Consider the following 23,760-nt stretch of genomic DNA (forward strand, 5'->3'; position numbering starts at 1 on the left):
ATGTGCTTGATCTGGAGACCCCTTTCTTTTCACTCTCTTCACAGCCCAGAAATTTGAAAAACAACGATTTTCTTCTATTTAGTTCATTCACAGTCTCTATCTCCATTATACCTAGTAACTGGTAACTAGGTACCAGACAAGCTTGAATAACACAATTGTACCAATCATTAGCTACAGTAGCATAGAGTTTCAAAGAGAATCAGTGGTGATACCACTGTTGGCCTTTGTGGCAATTTAAAAGAAAACAATTCTTCCAGTTTATTGTATCCAACGTGTATTAGAAGAAGAAATAGTTTTGATTTAAAGACGGTCAGAAGTAGATAGCGGGATGGTATGTTGGTCCAGCCAGGAAAGTCTTGTATGCAATGAGTGGTTCTTTTGTTCAGGACATCTCCATGTTTACTAGGTGGTTCCACTTAAAATATTTGCTACTTTCATTCTTGTTTTGTGCGTAAAAGAGACTTTTTTTTAAATCATAAAATTCATATAAGCTCACTTAAAGCTTTCTCATGATTTTTCTACCCAGATCTTTTTACCTTGTAAAGTACATGTTTTATGCTTTTAATAGGTTTTTATGTTTAACATGGATTTTTTTCTGATCATAAAGTTAATATATGCTCTCTTAAAGATTAGCTCATGGTTCCTCTACCCAGATCTATTTACATTTTAAAGTACAGTGTAGAGAATGAAGATAAAAGCACAATTGTATGGTAAAAATTCTATCCTCTGAATAAAGTCCTTTGATTGAATGCAACTTGGGAGTATTTTGCTCAACTTTAGATTTTTGCCCAGATGTTTATGTAGCAGAAGGTGGCTACTTTATACTATATTTGTACTAGGTAGGATAGATTAACTTTTTTATTAGAAAATTCTTTTTTTTTTTTAAAGATTTTATGTATTTATTTGACAGAGAGAAATCACAAGTAAACAGAGAGGCAGGCAGAGAGAGAGGGAAGCAGGCTCCCTGCTGAGCAGAGAGCCTGACGCGGGACTCGATCCCAGGACCCTGAGATCATGACCTGAGCCGAAGGCAGCAGCTTAACCCACTGAGCCACCCAGGCGCCCTTATTAGAAAATTCTATTTGGTGATGGTATTTGCCTCCCTGCTGATCACTTACACGTATGGCATCCTTTTTTCCCTTGTTCACATCTTTCCTCCATTTTCCCAGTCCTGATCTGAAAAGCAACCATGACAAGAGGGAGCATCAGGTAGAACGGTCCATTGCAGGGGACTGCAAACATGACTAAGGATGGCTTAGCAGAAAGGTAATTTGGGGGCCCACTTAACTGTGAAGCCCAGGTGTCGGTGACTGGAGTGGCTCTTCTGTCATTGGGCACTTGACTTCTTTCCATCTCTTGTCTCTCCTTCCCCCCATGTTTGCTTCATTCTCTGCTCTAGGTGGTGGCAAGAGGGTTCGCAACAGCTTTGGGCGCACATCCTTCCAGTTGAGTTGTATCTCATTGACCCCGACTGAATGACTGTGTAGCCGTGAGCTCATGGCTCAAGCCATCCATTGACGGGCTGGACCTGAGTTATGTGCTCTCTCCGAAGGTGGCGGGAGAGTCACCCTGACACAAGGCCTACGGACTAAGTCAGAAAAGTGGTGACTTCCTGGGGGGAATATCAGAAGACTGTTACCAGGTAGAGGAGGTGGAACAGAGAATGAGGCCCACTTTAGGGGGTCAATGGAGCCTGCTGACATGGGAATGCATGTGTAAATATATCCGTACAGGAATATGTGTTGATGGCCATATGTGTTGCTTATTTTTTAAATGATCAAATCGTAGTCTTAATGTGAAGCCACCCCAGGTTGGTGGTATAAAATTAGAATGTTTCAGTGTTATATGTGTGTTATATATGCTTTCTGAAAAAAATCCTTGTGGGGACAAGAGGACTAGCTAAATCTAATTATTATGGCCTTCAAAACATTTGAGCAACACCTATGCCCTAGAGATAGAACAGAGAGTTACACTAGTTTTAGAAACCAATAACTTAGGTTCTTTTTTTTTTTTTTTTTCACAGTGATTTTTATAAGCAGCCAATCATGTTCTGGACAATGTTTGTTTGTGTTTTGTTTGTTTGTTTGTTTGTTTGGCTTGAACAGTTTTTACCAGGACACTTGGTACCTTTGGGAACTTAATAAGATGTTTGAGAATCTTAATAATTGGGGGAAATTAACATATTAAGATTTAGATTATATTTTTCAAGTAATAATGATCACTTTTGCTTGGAATCTTAATTCAGTGGAAAGACTCATTTGCCCATTTGTAAGATGTTGGACACTGCCTATGTTCTATTGAGTACCACTGGCTTTGTCATTGAGAGTATGCTTGGCATACATCCTAACAAACGTGTTCTTGTTTTCAGACCCTTGTAGTGATAATCACCCCTTATGCTTAACAGAACAGGGCATTTGGCAAATGGAATTGGGTAGACCTGTAATGGGCATGCAGTTTTGTTGTCTGTTGAGAATTTGGGTTCCTTCTGGCCAGTTTCACTCAGTTTCTCCTTGCAGGAAATGTAAGGGCTGACCTTGAGAAAGGGGATTGTGACAAATTAGGATTTTTTGGTTGTGTCAGAATCCCATCTCAAACTTGCATAAGCAAAAGGGGATTAGATGCCCCCCATCAGTGTAAAAGGCATGGATGTTATTGGAGGTGACAAGATGCTGTGTCTCTTTGCATCGGTGCTGGATTCTCTTTCAGGAGATAAGATTTCGCCAGGTAGGCAGGGACATGGCAACTGGAAGATCCAGGCTCCCTCCTGGCCAGCTTTGAGAACAGAGAATAAAGTCTGCTTCTTTGTTTTTACTCTTTCTAATTCCAGTTCATTGAACCTCAGGGTAGGTTGCTTGACCTGCTTTGTTCAGGTACCATCTTTTGAACCAATCTCTGTGGACAAGGATGAAGTACTGTAAAAGACCAGCTTGGCCAGATGGGTGTGTGCAAGGGCAGGCAGATGGCGGGGTTAGAGCAGAGGCCATGCAAGTCAACCAAAGAAGGAGGGTGGGGGATGTAATCAGACAACGTTGAAAAGGATGCTGGGCAAACCAATGGCCAGTGGAAATACTGGACTTCCATTGTACTTGATGCTTATACGAGTGTCTCTTTGTCCCCTGCACAATGTACAGAAGGAAGCAGATTCTTCATAGGGATCATGGATCCTTTATCATGCCCTGTGTATTAATGAAGTAATGGTTCCTCTCAGGGACTCTCATGAAGGGTAGGGCAAGGTGGGAGGGTAGAAGATCTACCAGCCTGGGCAATTACAAGAATGACATCTTTCAAGGTGTGGAGGGCTAGCACTTCTTTCTGAGTAGTTGATTGAAAACACTTTCACCTTAAATTTTCACTGTTCCCCTTCGGTTCCATTTGCATGATGCTTTCTCATTTTTCAGGTGTTTTTTTTCCCCCCTCCTACATCATTTCTTTCCAATGATACAGTGTCTTCTGAGGGAATGCAAACAGAAGTTCACAGAAATTAAACCCAAGGTCCCACAGCTAGGAGACAGTAGAGGTAGGATTTTAACCCTGGTCTCCTGTCTACACCGAGCTGTCTTTGATATCACTATTGTATTCTGCTACTAGTGCCATCGGCATCCACTGCTGAAAGCCTACAAATATTTTAATTTACCCTTAGTGTGTGTCTTACTTAAGTGACAAGCACGAGACTAGCATCTTGATGTTGGCCATTCGTGATAGGATTGCTGAGCTCTGACAATCCCAGATTCTGGAGGCAGACAGCTTGGGTTCAAGTCTGTCCTTCCAAACCTCCCTAGCTGTCAGTCTTTGGGCACGTTGCTTAACCTTTCTGAGTTTCAGTTTATCTTCAAATGGGGGAAAATCAGAGGGCTTACCTTATAAAGCTATTGTGAGAAATGAAAAAAAAAAGTACTGTAGATGAAGGAAAGATGTTTCATCAAATCCTAAGGTTTACATTAGCACCCTGCCTGGTACTTGGTAAACTTTATAAATATTGGCTCAAAGGGTGCTAATAAAACATTCAGGCCAGTGGCTTTTTCTAGGACAGTGTTTATATTCTTACAGGAGACCCGCAGGTGAGAGATGTATTTGTGATTGAAGGATTCTGGAACATATTAAAGAAGAGGTGCCTAGGAGCTATGAGCCATAGGAACTTTGAGTTTGGTTTTAACTTTTTTGGGGTGGGTTTAAGGTTCCTTACACTGTCGAGTTCATTGTTTAATAATTGTTTAATGTTTTCTGCCTTTACAGTTGGCATTATATAATGAATAATGGGGGTTTTGAATATAGGGAAGCATACTTTTTGACTGTTGAATATCACATGTTTTCTTAACAGGGAAATCGAGGACATTGAATGTTTTGTTGATATTTAGAAATTTGTTTCCAGTGGTAGGGCTGTGCCTTTTTACATTTTTGTAGGATTTGAAAATGCGTGGCAATTCACTGAGACTTTTGAATGTTTAGATTTTACATTTCTATGAAAGTACCACAAATATATTTGCAAATTAGTAAGCTCGGGGGAACCGGTGGTAGCAGAAGTAGTTTGCCACAAGAAAGCTGTAGTGGGTGAATCTCAAATGGCCTTTATTAAATGAGTACTTTTATTAGTAAAAATCTAGTAATAGAAACTTCTGGAGAGAGAAAAAGAGACTCTAGTCTATAATACTAACTGAATAGAAACTCAGTTCCAATAGTTCACTTAAAAATTTTTTATTTATTGGGACGCCTGGGTGGCTCAATTGGTTAAGCAGCTGCCTTCGGCTCAGGTCATGATCCCAGCGTCCTGGGATCGAGTCCCACATCGGGCTCCTTGCTCAGCAGGGAGCCTGCTTTTCCCTCTGCCTCTGCCTGCCATTCTGTCTGCCTGTGCTCGCTCTCTCCCCCCCTCTCTCTCTGCTAAATAAATAAAATCTTTAAAAAAAAAAATTATTTATTTATTTATTTATTTGAGAAAGAGTTGGGGGGTGCGTGTATGATCTGGAGGAGGGGCAAAGGAGAAGGAGAGGTGGATCCCACCACCCCTCGCTGAGCAGGGAGCCCGACACAGCAGATATCCGGGCTCGATCCCAGGACCCTGAGATCATGACCTGAGCCGAACACAGACACTTAACCAGTTAGTTAAGTGCTCCTATAATAAAAATTTACCTTTTGAATACTTGGAAAATTGGTTTAATCTTATCATTGTTCAAGACAAGTAAAACTGAGTACCTTTGAAGGTGGGAATTTGAGACACCTTTACTTCTGACGTCAGATTTTCTTTATTTGGCATGAATCAGTCACTGTGGAGGAGTATGTGTATCAAATATCTGTTCTTTTAACCCTGGTTCAAATTTAAATACAGTTCTGATTTGTTGAGCATGGCCTTTAAATTTTTTTCCTTAACTAACTCATATGTTTGAAAAACAAATTCATTTTAAAGAATTGGGACTTTTTATTTTGTTTTTAAAACCGAAAAAATAAAGATATAAATTAAGACACACACACATCAAGGTGAAGCATTTTATAGCATCAGTGAAATAACAATTATTTACAAATAAAATACTAACATATAATTTATAAGTGAAATAACCCATAAGCCTGTTCCAGTACTGTTTCAGGGGTGCCTGGGTGGCTCAGTCAGTTAAGCATCTGCCTTCGGCTCAAGTCTTAATCCCAGGGGCCTGGGATTGAGTCTCGAGCTCCCGGTCCACAGGGAGTCTTGCTTCTTCCTCTGCCCTTCTTCCCACTCATTCTCTCAATCTCTCTCTATTTCTGTGTCAAATAATAAATAAAATCTTAAAAAAATAAAGCCTGCCTATTAACCACTTTAAACTAGAAACTGGTAAAACACTTTCATCTGGTTGACAAGACTTTACATCACTATGGGGTCTTATTTTTAAATCCTTTTAACTAAATCTGTAGAATATTCCATTTTACGTGTTTCTTAATATTAAACACAATGTAACTGGGGCGCCTGGGTGGCTCGGTGGGTTAAAGCCTCTGCCTTTGGCTCAGGTCATGATCCCAGGGTCCTGGGATCGAGCCTCACATCGGGCTCTCTGCTCGGCAGGGAGCCTGCTTCCTCCTCTCTCTGAATGCCTCTCTGCCTACTTGTGATCTCTGTCTGTCAAATAAATAAATAAAATCTTTAAAAAAAATAAACACAATGTAACCATGTGGATCAGTGTCAAAATTTACGCAGTGTTGTTTGAAATGCAGATAGTCACTGTTGCTGTTTATTTCTCTGTCTACATGAGTTTCATCCTGGGGCATCTCCTTTGACTGATGGCTTCCAAGTAGCAGAAACTTGAAAGCCCTGCCCTCTCAAGCATATAGTTGGTTACTTCTACTCTTGTCAATTTACTTTGTTGCTTATTAAATAAACAAGGTTGATGGGAGTCAAATGATGTGCAGGTTGAGTCAGAATTAAACCATTCTGCATGGAGAACAGGTTAGAATTATTGAAACAGTCAATCAACATTAGGAACAAAGTATTTTACAAGGAATATTCATTTTATTAAAGTTAACAGGTTCCTTATTCATCAAGTCTTCAGAAATACCACATGCACACGCACCTTACACCACACCCACTCACACGCGTGCCCAGAGGCACTGCCAAGAGACCGGGAGCTCCAGTTTTCTGCCTTTTTAAAAATAAAATTACCGCCCCTTCTACTGGATTATGGTGTCCAGTGGAAAGAAAGCCCCCTGTATGCTTTTATAGCAGGAACCTGCACAGAGGGGCAGGTGGGGGGAGGGGAGTTCTTACTACTGTGCTTGCTGCAGACACTGTCAGAACGTTAAGACCAGACTGAATTCTGAACTCCACATCTTGTAGACGAGAACACCTTTTCCGTCTTCCTCAGAGTCATTTTTAATATGCCGAGGAAAATCGTGCAGTCCAATCCTGATGACGTAATGTTTACTAAGCAATCATATGAGCATATGTGTATTTGGCTTACAAACAGGGTAAGGAAAGAAAAAGCAGCAATTATTGTTGTGGGCGGCGGGGGGGGGGGTGGTTACTGACAATAAGTGTGCATTGATACACTTCCCAGATTCTCCCTCTCCTTTTTTGGGTGGTTGTTATTGAGGGTGTAGAGTTGATCTGGGGTAATATAGAGATGATGTCACTGTACCGTGTTTGCCATCTCTTTTAATTAGTAGGTCTGTAGGGATTGAGGACTTTACCTTCAGAATCAGTGCACGTGATCCTTGATGTGTGAATGTGTGATATTTGTTGTCAGTGATCTTCACAGTGAGTTTTAAAGCGTTTGAAATGGCACTTTAAGCACTAACTGTACCTTTGTAGTCTTTGTTAGAGCCCAGGTAGTAAGAAAACTTCTCAGATTCATTCTCGTTCAGGAAACGCTTATTAAATATCTGGGTTGTGCAAGTCTATCATCATTCACCTACATGCCAGATGCCGGAAGTCCCAGAAATCAATCAGACAGGGGTCATGTCCTCGAGGATCTGATTGCCCAATACAAATCCCTTTTTTGGATTCATTTTGTTATTTATTTCCTCAGGATCGTATAAGTTTACCAAAAAGATGGTGATTTGGTGGGGGTTCCTTTTCCTTTTTCTTGTTTCATTTAGCGTGGATGATAGAAACATCTTTGACCGGAAGTAAGAATTTTGGGTGTGAGGGCGCATTTTATACTCAAGATATAAGTGCTATCAAAAATCCAGTGAAATCGGAATCACAGTTTCTGCTTCTGCCGCATTCTGCTCTGAAGGTTGTCAGGTCTGGCCTTGGTGTTGCCATGGGGACAGGGACTTCGAAGGACCTGCCATTAGCAATTCTGTTTGAAACGGAGACCCTTTGAACCACTGGAAAGTGGCCCTGGAATAAGCTTGGTCAGGGAGCCCTGGGAGAATCCTTGGCTATTTCAGCCGCCAAGCCCTGCAGGGATGAAGGTGGGGGAGTGGCCAGTAGAGAGAGCAGCACGGAGCTCTTCGCTCTGCCATTTTAAACAGAGAGGCAGACCGAGAGACCCCGACCTGGCAACTCTGTGTTCCAGCTGAGACATGCCCAAGAACAAATCATGACTCTCTAGGCCTTGCTGATGGATGGTTTTGCGACCAGTCGAGGAACTACCAACATTTCCATTGCAATGGAAACTTAATACCATGAAATAAATATCAGTAACTCCTTTCTGGAGAATATCAGAAACATGATGATCGTATTGTGAATTCTGGAGAGAGAAAGAGCTTGTATGCAGCCGTGCCGGCAGCCCTTGCTATCTTGTGAATTGTTGTAGAGGGTTGATAGTTATCCCATGATTATTAATAAGGGTCCTGCATGCGCCTGCATAAAAAGGAGGGTGATCAGATTAGCTCAACGACAGCCGAACGGGTGACACCGGCCTTCCTTCCAAGCCTGCACCCCACCTCCCAACACCACCTTCTTTCCATTTATTCTGTAACATACCCTGTCATCATTGTTAAATAAAACTTGGACTTTGGTGGTCATATATATATATATTTTTATAATCAGTTATTCTGAATGTGCCGTAGTATGATAGGTATATTTATGCCTTTTTATTAAATCTTTTTAGGATCTTTGGGTACAGATAAGCTCAAATCAGATTTTAAAGGTGGAACTCAAGGGTTTTTTGTTTTTCTTTTTTTTTTCTTCCAAGTATTTTAGTTTGGCAGCTTCTGTTTCAGTTTGGTATTTAAATTTGTGTATGCCTTATTGCATACTGACTATTTTCTCTTGCTTATTAGTAAACACAGGCATGCATGTGTTCAAATTGTACTTCGCCATGAAAGAATGACATTCAAACTCTTTGAGTTCAGACAAGTCATCCACACCCGATGTCCCCGCAGGAGTCTCACTTGTGAGTTGTACCTTTCTCTGACTTGCATAATTTCATGAAAAGACTTTCAGGTCACTGTCGACAAAGATGGTCATCTTCATGGTATTCCCCTTGCGTATAGATAGATGAGGCTTTAGATGTGTCTTGAAGAATGCATCCTTATGCTTATATGTACAAGTTGGCATGACTACAGGATCCGCTTCCTCCGCTGGCTGGAACTGGGGCTATTTTTAGTATCTTTTCCTGGCTTCCGAGTTAGTGTATCAGCGTGTATTTATGCGAGGGAGAACTCTGAGGCCATATAAGACTGTAGTTTAGAAACCTAGTAGCCTCATTTGCCTTTTGCTCTCTGGAAGGGGAAAAATGATATTGTATTTTGCCAACACAGAAATGTAACAGGATGGAGTGACAAGACACATCACTCTGGCTTCTCCAAAACCACAGGGGACACAGGTGAGGCTTGAGAGAGAGTCTACACATGGAGAAGAATTGTCCCAGGGATGAGGGACGGGGCATCTTCCTGGATGAAGGGAGGTGGCTGCTGTCAGTTGCACTAGATTAAATCATCACTTCCTTTCGTACGTGGGCAATACCTCAGATTTCCTCTGATTCACAGAGGCTTTGACATCTTCCATGGAAGCCAGTGTGTTCCCCATTATGGGCAAATAAGGTTCTGTCATGCAGAGAACTTGGGCCAGATAAGACTGCCTTTTCATCTTGGGTCCTGCAGTCACAAGCAAGTTGGGTGACATTAGGAAGGTCAACCTCCCTGGCCTTCAGTTTCCTCATCTATAAGATGGGGAGATCATACCCTTCGCTCCGAGGGCAGGGAAGGATGTGAGGAGGAGAGATGATGCTAAACCACAAGTAAACGTCTGGCATGGGGCAGGCGCTGATCAAATCCTGCAAACTCAGGGAAATAAAAGTAAATGGACCATGGGCTACCTTTCCCTCAAGGATCCACATTAAGACTTTCAGCCAGATGTTCTTTTTTTTTTTTTTTTTTAAGGACTTTATTTATTTATTTGATAGACAGAGATCACAAGTAGATGGAGAGACAGGCAGAGTGAGAGAGAGAGGGAAGCAGGCTCCCTGTTGAGCAGAGAGCCTGATGCGGGACTCGATCCCAGGACCCTGAGATCATGACCTGAGCCGAAGGCAGCGGCTTAACCCACTGAGCCACCCAGGTGCCCCAAGACTTTCAGCAGATGAAGCAAACAGATCAAACGTATTTTTGGAATCCATATCTCATTTCTTCTATCTCTGCTATTGACATCCATCGACCCAGGGTCACTTGGCCCTCTAGAACTCTCCATTTGAGTTAATGGCTGGACCCAAACAACCTCATCTAAATCTCTTCCTTCCTCCCATGGAACTTCCCTCCTGGCAAAAGCAAAGCTGAGACTTTGAGACATTCTGACAATCAGTAAGCCTAGTCTTACAGTGAGAACAGGTGAGCCCCCAGCTTTAGTTAAACCTCTTCTCCTTCCTGGCACTAGGTACCTTCTCTGATGGCACTCTGCTGAGGTTTGGTGTTCAGAGAAAGTAGCCTGTTTGCAAGACTCTTTGCCTTTTTTTTTTTTTTTTTAAGATTTTATTTGTTTGAGAGAGTGTGTGAGAGAGAGAGAGAGAGAGTGAGAGAGAGCACGCAAATATGCCTGAGTAGGGAGGAGGAGTAGAGGGAGAGGGAGAAACAGACTCCCTGCTTAGTGGGGAGCCTAGCATGGGGCTTGATCTCAGAATCCCAGGATCATGACTAGAGCTGAAACAGACACTTAACCAACTGAGCCACCCAGACACCTCTTTCTTTTGCCTTTTTAAAGATTATTCCTTTATTCGTGAGAGACAGAGAGAGAGAGAGAGAGAGAGAGAGAGGCTGAGGGAGAAACAGGCTCCCCAAGGAGCAAGGAGCCTGATGTAGGACTTGATCCCAGGACACTGGGATCATGACCAGGGCCTAAGGCAGATAGATGCTTAACCGACTGAGCCACACAGGCATCTCTTTGTTTTGCCTCTTTTAATGGCTGGTAGTCACAGTTTTGAAATTTAAGATTGACTTTCTTTTTTTTTAAGATTTATTTATTTGACAGAGAGAGATAACAAGTAGGCAGAGAATCAGAGAGAGAAGGGAAGCAGACTCCCTGCCAAGCAGAGAGCCCGATGCGGGACTTGATCCCAGGACCATGAGATCATGACCTGGGCTGAAGGCAGAGGATTTAACCCACTGAGCCACCCAGGCGCCCTGAGATTGACTTTAAACAGCAGCCAGATGAATCCTAAGAATCTGAAGAGCCTCGTGACACCTGTGGGCATGTGTAAAGCCTCTGCCTTTGCTGTGCTGGCTGATTTTAGTATCAAAGAGCAGATATGTCAGAGAATGGCAAAAAGTACAAACAACCAAAAAAAAACTGATAGGGGTCTGCTGGGTGGGAGTGGGAACAGCCGCCTCTTTGGCCCACTTGTGTCTGGGATGTCTGTTTACCGTTTCTGAAAAGTAGGTGGAAGATGGAAAAATATTAAAAAGTGAAAAATCAGATAACATTTTATAAGCAGCAGCATTTAAACTTTCAGTGAGTTCAGTCAAAATTTGCTATGTGGCTTTTTTCTAAACATAGAAGTAACCTATGCTCCTAAGATAAAAATGTGAAAAAAGTAGGGAAAAATCTTAAGAGGGAGATAAAAATCACTCCTAATCCCCTCTGGTGGTAAATTGTAACCATTACTGATATCCTGGGGTTTTTCTGCCCAAATCCTTTCATCTCCCCTCTCACTCACACACACTCAGATTTGTGTAACCACCGCATATATTTGTTGGAGTGGAGAAATGGTATGCAAATCGAATTTTAATATCCTCGTACTGTTTTCATTAGTAAGAGACAGAGGAGCAGTGTGGTTGAGAGATCGTGCATTTGGACAGCCCCCGTCTGAGTCCTGGCTTTGCAGCAAAGTATTTGATGGTGGAAGTAACTTCGGGCCTCCCTTTCCTCCGCTGTGAGATGCGGATACAATCATCCACCCATACACCGTGGAGCCCTGAGGACTCAGTGAGATGTTATCTGTAAAGTGCTTAGAGGGATGTCAGGATCCAGTCCACTTTCTCCGAACAGTGGCCAAGCCCACAGCTATCAGCAGTGTGTCCTCCCCCTGTAGCATCATCTGTCCCCTCCCTTGACCCTGTCCTTCTAACCCTTTTTAAAATCCTACAGGCCCTTTTAGGTACAACTCAGATGTTTCCCCAGCTGCAGAAACTCCCCAGGTGGTGGGGATTCTTCTACATGAGCACCGATAGATGCTTCTGGAAAGCTGTGTGGTGTTGTGGTTAGAAGTCCCGGGACTTCACTAAATTCCCCCAGTTCGAGGCCGGCTCTGTCATTCACTAGCTCAGCATTCTTGGGAGAGTGACTTCATTCCTCTAGGGCACGGAGTGCTCCTCTGTGGAAAGAACGTTAAGTGTAGCACTTAGCTCACAGGGTTGTCGATCAGGTTGAAAGGGTTATCCCGTGACAAATGCTGAAAACAGAGCTCAGCCTGTGTTAGCTGTTCCCACGCAGAGCATCTGCACTGGCGTTAGTGGCTCGGGTGTTGTATTCTTCATATTAGGAACGCATGGATTTTATCTTACCCATCTTTATATTCACCATAAACCTACCCAGTGCCAGACCCAGAGCAGATGTTCGCTGTACACTTCCTCAGCGTAATTGCACTGGGTAGAGAATTGCAAGGGAAGTCAGGACTTAAGATGATGACACATGGGACGCCTGGGTGGCTCAGTTGGTTAAGCAGCTGCCTTCGGCTCAGGTCATGATCCCAGCGTCCTGGGATCGAGTCCCACATCGGGCTCCTTGCTCAGCAGGGAGCCTGCTTCTCCCTCTGCCTCCAGCCTGCTACTCTGTCTGCCTGTGCTTGCGCTCTGTATCTCTCTCTCTCTCTCTCTAACAAATAAATAAAAATCTTTATATAAAAAAAAAAAAGATGATGACACATGAAGATTTTACTGTGGAAGCTTTGGGTTATTGGAAGAAGTACTAAAGTTTATAAGACAAAAGGAAACTAAAAGTCCTCTTCTTTATTAACTTTGTATTTTATGACAGTTTTTGAGGTACAGAATTATCACACATCAGGTCCAAAGAGTTCTCTTATGGGCAACACCATTTCGCCCATTATTAGCGTTTTGTGTTAATAGGTATACTGGTTATAATTAATGAGCCAATGCCAACTGGTGTCCATACTTCATTCAGATTTTTCTCAGTTTTTCCTTAATGTTCTTTTTCTGTTCCAGAGTCCCATCCAGGATATCTTATTGTATTAGTCTTTATATCACCTTAAGCTCATCTTGGCTGTGATAGTTTCTTAGACTTTCCTTTTTTTTTTCTTTTTGGTTACCTTGACAGTCTTGAGGAGCACTGATCACGTTCTTTGTAGAGTGTTCCTCAAGTGGGATTTTTAATTGAGAGATGATTCACATACCACAAAATTCACCCTTTTTAAAATGTTTACAGCAAACCAATTTTAAAATAGTTCTTTGGTAGCTTGATTTCATGAAACTAAAATTTATTAATAAAACCAGATTTCTTGAATTGTATATAAAGTGTTCCCAGATAGGAAGTGTGTTATTTAAATTCCGTTCATATGGTGAGCTCAGCTGCTTTCTGGTGAGGATTTATTTGAGCGGGGTTATAATGCATTTTGGCCAAAGAGAACCAGAAGGTCATCTTGGGTTCGCTGTTGCCCTGGAAATGTTGAAAGGAATGAATTTGTTCTGGCATCTTGGACTGTTTTGGACACAGTTTCTAGCAGGGTACTTGTTTTTATATACTAACTGAAATAGTACTGATGTCAGAGTAGCTTGCATTTGGAAAACAGAAAAGAAAATGGAAAGGCATCGTTTACCTTGAAAAGCTAGCAACAGATGGGCAGAGATTATCACAGAGTAGAAATCAGGGTGTGGGAGTGGGATTCCTGTTTGTGCAGCTTTCCCTATATACCCAGCTCATCCATCCATCCATCCATCCGTCCATCCATCCATCCATCCATCCGTCCATCCATCCATCCATCCGTCCGTCCATCCATCCATCCATCCATCCATCCATTCATTCGTCCATTCATTCATTCATTCAACAAATCTCTGTTCAGTGCCTACCAAGTGCCAGAAACTGCTCTTAGTCCTTGGAATGCAGCAAAGAACTAAGCCAACAAGGTCATTTTCTCCCGGACCTTTCATGTTGGTAGTGTAGACAGATAGTAAATAGAGGAATGTATGTCGGGGGCGAGGGGTGATAAGTAGTTTGAAAAAGCATAAGGTGTGGTCGGGTGATACAGAACGGTGGGTGGGGGCTCTTCCAGAAAGACCTCTTTGAGTTGACATTTAAGCAGAGACACAAATACAGGTATTTGACTACAAGTGTGTCTGCAACATGGAAATTCTCTTTGGAATGAAATGCATTCAATTAAAATCACAAAGAAATTAATGGAATAGCTTTCTCTCACTGTCACCATGCTGCGTTCCAGAGATTTAATGGTCAGTGAATGCCAAGTCCCTGCTTCCAAGGAACTTCCTGCCTTGGGTGGGAACAGGGTTAATCAATTGGAAATAAGTCCTTAGTGACAAGGACTGGCAGTGTAAGAAGTACACTGCCCCTGAACTTCCCTGCCCCTGGGAAGGAGGCAGGAGACTGTGAGCCATGAGAGGGGACAAGAGAGAACCAGTCTCATCTGGGGGGTCAGGGCAGGTTTCCTTGAAGGGGGACACTTGATCTGAAAGCCAGCCAGGGAGCAGGAATGAACAAAAGTGATAAGGATTTAGGAGGAAGGCCAGAGAGCTTGGGCGCCAGCAGCCAGGGAGAATTGTGGGAAGAACGTGGTGGGGCCAGTAGCTAGGAGAACATCCATCACAAATGGCCAAAGGAAGTTCTAAATCAGTTGGTGCCATCACATTCTCGGAAACGGCTAGTCTTTTTATAATTGGTAAATGGTACTAAGTGAGAATAAGTTTACCTGAAAAAGGCCAACCTATTGACTTGTTTTAACATTTTTGGAATTTATTTATTTATTTTTTAAAGATTTTATTTATTTATTTGAGAAAGAGCAGGCATGAGCAGGGGGAGGGGCAGAGAGAGAGAGGGAGAAGCAGACTCCCCGCTGAGCAGGGGTGTCTCCATCCTAGGACTCTGGAGTCAGGATCTGAACTGGAAGGCAGATGCTTAACTGACGAGGGCACCCAGGCACCCCAACATTTTTGGAATTTAGAGTGTACACCAAGTTTTGCCAAGATCAGCTAGAATATGGCAGGATGCATCAAGTTTCTGATACTTTGTTCGAATAGCCAAAAACTAGAAGAAATAGATCTCATGATTGTGTTTTCAAAATGATCGTGTTCATAAGAAAAAAGACTAGATTCTTTTCAGGAAGACAGTTTTTAAACTCAAGACATTGAGGGTTCTTACATTTTTCTTGTTTTTTTTTTTTAATATCGTTAAGTGGTATTTTCGAGGAGACATTCAATTGTATTATGCAGGAAGTGTGGTTCTTAGAGGCAAAACAGCCCTCAGGGAATGTTTTTTAATCTAAGAAAATGAATTATCTTTGTTTAAAGCTTTTCCTCTAGTACATTCAGTTACTTAATGTTGTGCATCATCTTTTAAGAGTGTTTGGGTATGACATGCCCAGAGCCCAATGACTTTATAAAGACTGAACAATGCTTTTGCTAAGGATGCAAAAATGCCTAATCTCTGGCTTTTAAAATGTTTCTGCCTTTTTAGGAAAATCAAGATGTGTATGTGGAGTAGTGTTAAATGAAGGGCTTACAACAGCAGTGGTGGTTCATAATGCTGGTATGACGGCGGTGGTGCAGGTGTCTTGGTCTGTCGCAATTTTGTCTGGGTTTTGACCTTTCCATGCCGGTGCACAGCAGATCCTTTTTGGTGACACCTGTGTACCAAGTTTTGTATTTCTGTTACTTAAATCCTCCATAAACATACCCCCCAAAATTCCGGTGGTCACTTCAGTTCTTTCCAAAGCTTCAAAATTTTGATCAGACTTTGAAACTTGGGACTGTTTTGTGTATTTCTAATATTTTTTTAATTATGAAAGCAGGACAGGCTTTATTTGGAAAATTAGGAAATTGGAAAATTAGGAAGGTAGGAGACAAATATTTAATCTCATCACTGATCATCTTGTAGCATGTGAAATTGTTATTTTAAATGCAAGTCATTTTTGTGATTATAGGAATAAGATGTACACACTTCAGAAAGAAAGACAATATATAGGGAGATAGCCAATGTTAGGATTTGGGTCATTTCTGCTGTGTGTACATGTGTGTGTTTCATATTATAAAACTTGAATTCAGAGTAGTCTCAGAAAGGGTTAAGGGAGGTACTTTAAAAGATTGTCTATTAACAAAATTTCTTCAGGGGTGCCTGGGTGGCTCAGTGGGTTAAAGCCTCTGCCTTCGGCTCAGGTCATGATTCCAGGGTCCTGGGATCGAGCCCCGCATCGGGCTCTCTGCTCAGCAGGGAGCCTGCTTTCCTTCCTCTCTCTCTGCCTGCCTCTTTGCCTACTTGTGATCTCTGTCTGTCAAATAAATAAATAAAATATTTTTTTTTAAAAAAAGAAGAAGCTTTTAAATGAAAAAAAAAGAAAATTTCTTCAAAGTATCTTCTTGAAAATCTTGGGCTTTCACATCTTAATAATATTCTGCTATTTTTAAGTATTTTTCAATATTTTCAAATATTCTAACATTATCTGCCATATTTTCTGATGGCAAATTTCATAATCTCAGTTGTAGCTTTGAGGGCCTTATTTTGAATGTGAACTTAATATTTATGAAAGGCCATTAAAAGTAGTTACTAAATAGTTTAGCCAATAATTCATATTAATTGAACAAAGATTCAAAAATAAATATAGCCTAAAAAGGAGGTAAATATGTATCAAATAACTTCCCAGATATTATACTTTTATATTCTTCCATACTTTTTTGGATGTGTGCAAGTGTGTGTGTGAGATGAGTGTGTGTGTGTGTGTGTGTGTTTATGCAAAATTATGTCATGTTATTTGCATTATTCTGTAGCTTGTTTTCCTCATTAAGTTGAATAATACGAACATGTTCCTATTTCACTCAACAGAATTTTCTATTAGTATTTTCGGTGTCTGTATAGTATGTGATTTTATAGTAATATTGTAGTTGAAACGATTTTTTATTATAAAACATTAGGGTTTTCTCTATTTTTTCCATTATTAAAAACAACACAGTTGTGAACACTGGTGTTAAATTATCACTTGAATGTGGATTTCTAGAATTAGAATTTCTCAGCATTGAGAATATGACTATTTTTAAGGCTTTTGCTACATATTTCCAACTTACCTTTCTGGCCCAGCACATTTTTCTTCACATCATCATGCTTTTAATTTCTTGCCTACCTACTAAGCAAAGAAAATTACCTATTGGCTTTAGCTTCCCTATACGCTGGGCTTTTCCATATCATATTTTTTGGACAATTCAGTTCACAGTGTTCATAGAAAACTTGTAGGCATATTCGGTTAAATCTCAGCACTCGGAGGCTGACCTCGAGCCCTGGGAGCAAACCAGATGACAGTTGATTTCAGATTTTGATAGTAGAGAATGGGAAAGGAAGTTTTGGAAATTCTGAACTTAATTCACATTTACTTCCATGCCATGACTGATAGACATGCCACTCAACTGGAAAGTTATTCTTTGTGAGGATGTGTTCCCCATCATACACAACAAACCATTGAACTACCCAGGTTCTAAACTTATATTCCATATAAATTTAATAGTGATTATCTGAGTGTTGGGAAAGTCAACGATTTGCCCCCAAAATTCAAGTTAGGTATTATGTAAATTTTCTCAATTTCCAAAGTTCAACTTTTGCTGATATTTAAGGAACAGAAAATCCTCTAACTAGAGGAGCTTTACGGTATCATGTCCAATATTCACATATTTGGAATCTAAGGCACAGAAAGGTAAAATGGCTTGCTGGAGTCACAGAACCCCAGGAAAAGTGTGTCCATTGGTCTTGTGCCTTGTCTTTACCTCTTGGAGCTGAACATGGAAACCCGCAGAGAAGGGTGTCTGCTCCTCCCCTGTCCTATACAAATAAGGTGTGCATAACCTTTAGGCCAATACAATTGAGCAAGCTGGAGAAAATCTCTTAGATGAAGATGGATTTGGGACTAGGGAGTGGGGGATGAGGAAGACCCTTACAAAAATAGTCTATTGATACCATCACATTTTAAATATTTTGCTCCTCTTTGGGTCTCCTCCCTAACTTATTTCCCCCTAGGAATTCCGTTTTTATGTATACATAATTCTTAAAAGTCTGAGATTACATTTATTTTCCCTGTATTTCCCAGCACTGCACGTGGCCCTCCCTGCCTCAGTGCATTTGGAGGTGATAATCGCGACCCAGCCTGACGACACTGCATGTCCCTGTGGGACGAGATAGTTGGAGGAGAGCCGTCCCCCTGTGAATGGGGTTTCCATTTCTGTTCCTTGAAGAAAGCTTCTCTTTATGTGAAATTAATGATTCACATGGATTTTGAACCTTTGCCCTTATAGTACTGGGTAGGGTTCTCTTCCCAGAAAAGCTGATGAGTTGGTGAATAGGGTCATGGGTAGTGTCTTCAGTTGGGTTCTTTGGGAGGCGGACGTTGAGGCAGGTAGCAGGCAGGAATCCACAGGACTGGAAGGGTGTGGGGCTCGGGAAGGAAGCAGGCTATGTGGAGAGAGAAGCTGCGATGGAATGCAGGGCAGACTGCAGCCTCAGCCCCCACACGGGGAGCTCTGGAGCTAACATGACCAGTCAGACTTGTCTCAGGTTGGGCTGAAGTGACCGGATTTTATCTTATTTTTTGTTCCTTTTTTGTTTCCGTATCTTGGATTTTATTTTTATTTACTTTTTAGGATTTTTATCCATGTTCCAGTTAACATAGAGCGCAATATTAGTTCCATATACAATATCTCCATATGCATATAATGAGTCAAGGCTTCGGTGCAATGCCTGGTCCTCATCACAAGCGAGCTCCTTAATCCCCATCACCTGTTTCACCCCCACCCGCCTTCCCTCTCTGGTAGCTAGCAGTCTGTTGTCTACAGTTAAGAGACTGTTTCTTGGTTTGCCTTTCTCTCTCTCTCTCTTTTGTTTCCCCTTTGCTCATTTGTTTTGTTCTTTTTTTTCTTTTAATTTTATTTATTTGACAGAGAACACAAGTAGGCAGAGAGGCAGGTAGAGAGAGAGAGAGAGGAAGGGAAGCAGGCTCCCTGCTGAGCAGAGAGCCCGATGCGGGGCTCGATCCCAGGACCCTGGGATCATGACCTGAGCTGAAGGCTGAGGCTTTAACCCACTGAGCCACCCAGGCGTCCCTGTTTTGTTTCTTCAATGCCTGTATGAATGAAATTACATGGTATTTGTCTTTCTCTGACTCATTTCACTTAGCACAATACCCATCCATATTGTTGCAAATGGCAAGATTTCATTCTTTTTTAATGGCCGAGTACTATTCCATTTTATATATGTACAACAATCTTTATCTATTCATCAGTCAATAGACACTTGGGCTGTTTCCATAATTTGGCTATCGTAGATCCTGCTGCTGTAAACTTTGGGGTAGCATATCCCCTTGAATTAGTATTTTTGTATTCTAGTAGTGCAACTGCTGGATCATTTTTAACATTTTGAGGACCCTCCATACTGTTTTCCAGTGTGGCTGCACCCGTTTGCATTCCCACCCTTGCAAGAGGGCTCCCCTTTCTCACACCCTCACCAACACCTGTTGTTTCTTGTGTTGTTGATTTGGGCCATTCTGACAGGTGTGAGGTGATATCTCATTATAGTTTCGATTTGCATTTTCCTGATGATCAGTGATGTTGAGCAGCTCTTCATGTTGCCTTACCCTCATAGATGTCATCAGGTAGGGATCACCCAAGAATGGCTGTGACCTTGGTTGAGGCACTTTTCATCAATGGGCCAGCAAGTGATTGGGGCCACATATCCCAGGGCCCACTGTCGTTGGCATCAGTCCTCTCTGGATAAGTGCACTTGTGAGGGTACAAATGAAGAAAGGACCATTAACCCTATATATGGAGATAATGAGTTTCATCTCCTTGCTTAAACTCCAAGAACTGACATTTGTTGAGCAGGGGAAGAATGCATCTCTAATACATGTAAATATGAAACAAATGAGAAGAGACAGAAGGCGTTTGCAGCTTTCACACAAAGCCCATGTCTCCAGCATTAATAAGTCTATAAAGGGGGGTGGTTTCTTACAGAAATTTAAGAAACATACGGATTTGCAGAATAGGAGGAGGAAGGGTGACAGGTATTTGCAAAGTACTTAGATTCCTTTTCTCATTTGACAGTTGAAATAACCCAGTAGATAAGTAGGATGAGAATTCTTATCTTTTATTCATGAGTGAAGAAACGGAGGTTTCTTAGAAGTTGACTGAATTGTCCAACGACAAAGAGCTGGTAAAGAAATGAACTTGAGACTCCTTGCACCATTGTGTTCCTTCTTTTATAATCCTTTGTTTGTTCCAGTGATCAAGGAAGGTCAGGGAAGATGAAATATCTCCAAAGGCAATTTTCTTGTTCTCCATTGCAGTAAAAAGTACTAAAGTATTCTCTGATATAAATCCAAGGTACAAGTGAAGTAAACAGTCTCGAGGCTGGGGTCAAGGATGGACACCTGAATGCTGGATGGCCGTCTCCCGCATCCCTTCCTCTGACCTCTGGTGGGTGCACACAGAGGCTGAGAGAATAAGGCCAAAGGCACACTACATTACTTACTTGGTTTGGACCCAACCCCCAGTGGACTGGACAACTTGAACATTCAAGGAATCTTTGTCTATGTCTAGTGGACTAAGTGGCTTCTTCATTAAAAATTGTTTAAAATAATAAGTCACTGAGGTGAAATCCACATAATATAGAATTAACCATTTAGGGTGATCAATTCAGTGGCATTTGACACATTCACAGTGTTGTGCAACCACTGTCTGTGGTTAGTTCCGACACATTTCCATCACCCCAAAGTAAAAGCTCTTCCCTATTAAGTAGTTTCTCCCTCTCTCCTCTCCTTCCCCTGGCCACCACCAGTCTGATGGTTCTGTCTCGCCTTCTGTCTCTGTGGATGTATCTATTCTTGGTATTTCATGTAAATGAAATGATACAATGTGTAACCTTTTGTGTCCGGCTTTTCATTTGGCATAATGTTTACAGGGATCCTTATCTTATCAGGTGTGTTGGTACTTCATTCATTTTCATGGTTGAATGATACTCTGTTGTGTGAGTGTATCACAGTTTGTTAACCCATTCATCTGTTGAAGGACATCTAGACTATTGTTTTGACTGTCCTGAGCTGTGTTGCTAGGAATATGCACACACCTGTTCTTGTTCAAGTACCCGTTTTCAGTTCTTTTGGTTATATACCTAGGAGTAGAATTCTGGGGTCAGATGGTGACTCTCTATACAACTTCTGAGGAACTATGAAATTGTTTTTTATGCTGCTGAATCGTTATACATTTCCACCAGCAAGTACAAGTGTACAGGTGTTTCATTTTCTCCCCATCCATGCCAACACTTGTCATTTTCTGTTTTGGTTTTTTGTTGTTGTTGTTGTTCGGTTATTTGTTTTTAGCCATCCTAGAGGATGTGAAGCAAAAAACGGCTTCATCCTATGAGGCCACTCCTAGTTTCCACCAGAGGAAGAAGCCCCTTTAAAGTAGAAGGGAAACAGGGCAACCTTACTTGCCAGCTATCTTGGGAGGAAAAGAAATCTCTAAGGAGGTCGTTCCTAGAAGGACCCCAGAAGAGGGGGTGTCTTTCTGGAACTCAAGGCTTCAATCCCTTGGCCTGGTCCCATGACCCTCCCACTCTAGCATGGAGGGTTGACAGATACTTTCCCTTGGAAGGAGGGACACACTTTTGTTCTCCCATTTTGAAGGTGGAATGAGCTACCAAGCTATGGAGGAGGGTTTGTGGGAAGGAAGCCAAAGATTTCTGGACAGATAAAGTCATAGAGTCATTAATTTATTCCACAAATATTAATATGGTACCTTTTATGTGCCAGGCACTTTTCTGGATGCCCGTGATATGTTAGTAACAGATAAAGTCCTTGCTTTCACGAGCTTTCATTCCAATGGGGGCAGATGGACATGAACAATACACATCACACAAATTCCATAATATGTTGGAAGGTGGCAGGTGCTATGCAGGGTAGGAAGGTTGTGGGGTGCTGGGATGGGAAAATGTCAAGTACTATATAGAATAATGGATGGATATTTTGGGGAAGCTGGGAATTGAGCTCGGCTTGGGAAGGCTTGGGCATAAAGAGATTCTCTGAGTCAACAAGCTTTACCCAGACAGCCCGAGATCCTCAGGACAGTGTTGACGTCATAGCTGTGGTTCGCTTCCTGTCCTCTTAGTCCTCCCCTGTTCGGGGGTTCATTGTCGTAGTTGCCTTTGATATTTATCTGTCTACCTTACTTTGCTCAGTATACAAGCCAGCCTTTCCAGTTACGACTGTCTGGTTAACAACAGTGAAAATTAAGTGCCTCCGAGCCTTGGGCAAGTCCGGGCCCCTGGGAGGCAGGAAGCCAGATGTGAGTGACCAAAATCTCCCCGATGTAGCTGACGTAGAGGCTCAACGTTGTAGAGGCTTATAAGCCTCACCAGGTGTGCGAGGGTTCTGTGTCTTTGTTTTTATTCTCTTTTCTAGAAGGGACTCCTAGAAGATTTGGGGCATCCTAATACCTCACGGTTCAGAAAATATGTGATTCTCAGACACCCCCTGCACTTCTGGTGTTTTGCCCTACAGACACCCAAGAAAGGCCTGGAGCTGGCCAGGTTCCTCTTCTAATTTCCTCCTTACATGGCACTGTTTCTTTTGAGACGGGAGACCACAGTAAGGCGTGGGCAAGTGTGAGGTCGCTGGACTGCGTAGTGTCTCCGTCAGGAGGCTGGCAGTTGGAAGAGGAGAATCAAAATCATTTTGACTCTGAGACCATATCCATATTTGATCTCATTTTTGCAGACCTTTCACTGTTCTAGGCTGATGTTTCTGTTTGATGAGGCGAACATAGCTATAATCACGATCTTGGCAGACCCAGTCACATAAAGTAGGAGCATAGAACACAGACAGCCTGATGTGTGTTCACTTTATTGTGATTGCTGTCTTTGAGCTGGTCAGAAGATGATTCAGAAATAAAATGGGCTTCTGATTTTAAACTTTGAACTCTAGATCCGGCATCTACATAGGCTAGTTATTGGAAATTTATGGTCTCTGAATTTTATTTTTTTCTCTGAATTTAAAAATCTATGACTAAGTAGAAGACAAGATGTTGTTGCTTTAAATATCCAGGTATTGCAAAGGAGAGTTCGAGATCTCTGGAATACTTTTCCCAAATGAAATGGGGTTTGCTCTTTTTCACGTTGGTTATTTTAGGCAGTCATTAAACAGTTGTTAGCCAGTTTAGTAAGTTTATATAAAACTGCATATTTGAGGCTTTAAATGCCACACAAGTTCCAGTGTAAACAGAGGAGAACAGAGTCCGTGCTTTACACAGAAGCGCCCGGCGCTGTACCTCATTCCAATTGAGGAAATGCTTACAAGTCCGGGGCCAGACACAGGTTGACTCACCCCAGTAGTCAAGGATGTTCTGGTTAGTGAGTTGGGACCGAGAGGGCAGATCCCGGTGCCAGTGCTGCGTGGGTCAGCTAGACTGACTTTGTTCCGCAGTTACCGATTGTGTCTCAGACCCTGGTAAATGTCTCATAAATGCATTCCAGTCTTCAAGAGAGTGTGGATTATGAGCCGCTGGCTCATGGCCAGACCGATGCTCAGCAGCCCTCCACCAGGCATGCCAAGAACATTCTCTCTTCCGACTGTCAGTGCCTAGTGTGGCGAAGACAGCTCTCGCTCAAAGTGACACCTGTCTTCGGGGGTAGGCTTTTGCAACACACGC

The 23,760-nt window shown here is 42.0% G+C and overlaps 1 protein-coding gene and 1 long non-coding RNA gene across 7 annotated transcripts in view; both read left to right on the plus strand.

The window, feature by feature from the left end:
• Positions 1-23,760, plus strand: part of CACNB2 (calcium voltage-gated channel auxiliary subunit beta 2) — a 377,317-nt gene that overhangs the window by 26,965 nt on the left and 326,592 nt on the right. The gene's annotated exons all lie outside the window — the stretch shown is intronic.
• On the plus strand, positions 1,037-17,414 carry LOC116594307. The gene is made up of 3 exons (XR_004287148.1): positions 1,037-1,266; positions 5,599-5,601; positions 17,403-17,414. It is a non-coding gene; the product is annotated as an uncharacterized LOC116594307 (long non-coding RNA).

The sequence above is a fragment of the Mustela erminea genome, chromosome 6, assembly GCF_009829155.1.
Source record: "Mustela erminea isolate mMusErm1 chromosome 6, mMusErm1.Pri, whole genome shotgun sequence".
Lineage (NCBI taxonomy): Eukaryota > Metazoa > Chordata > Mammalia > Carnivora > Mustelidae > Mustela > Mustela erminea.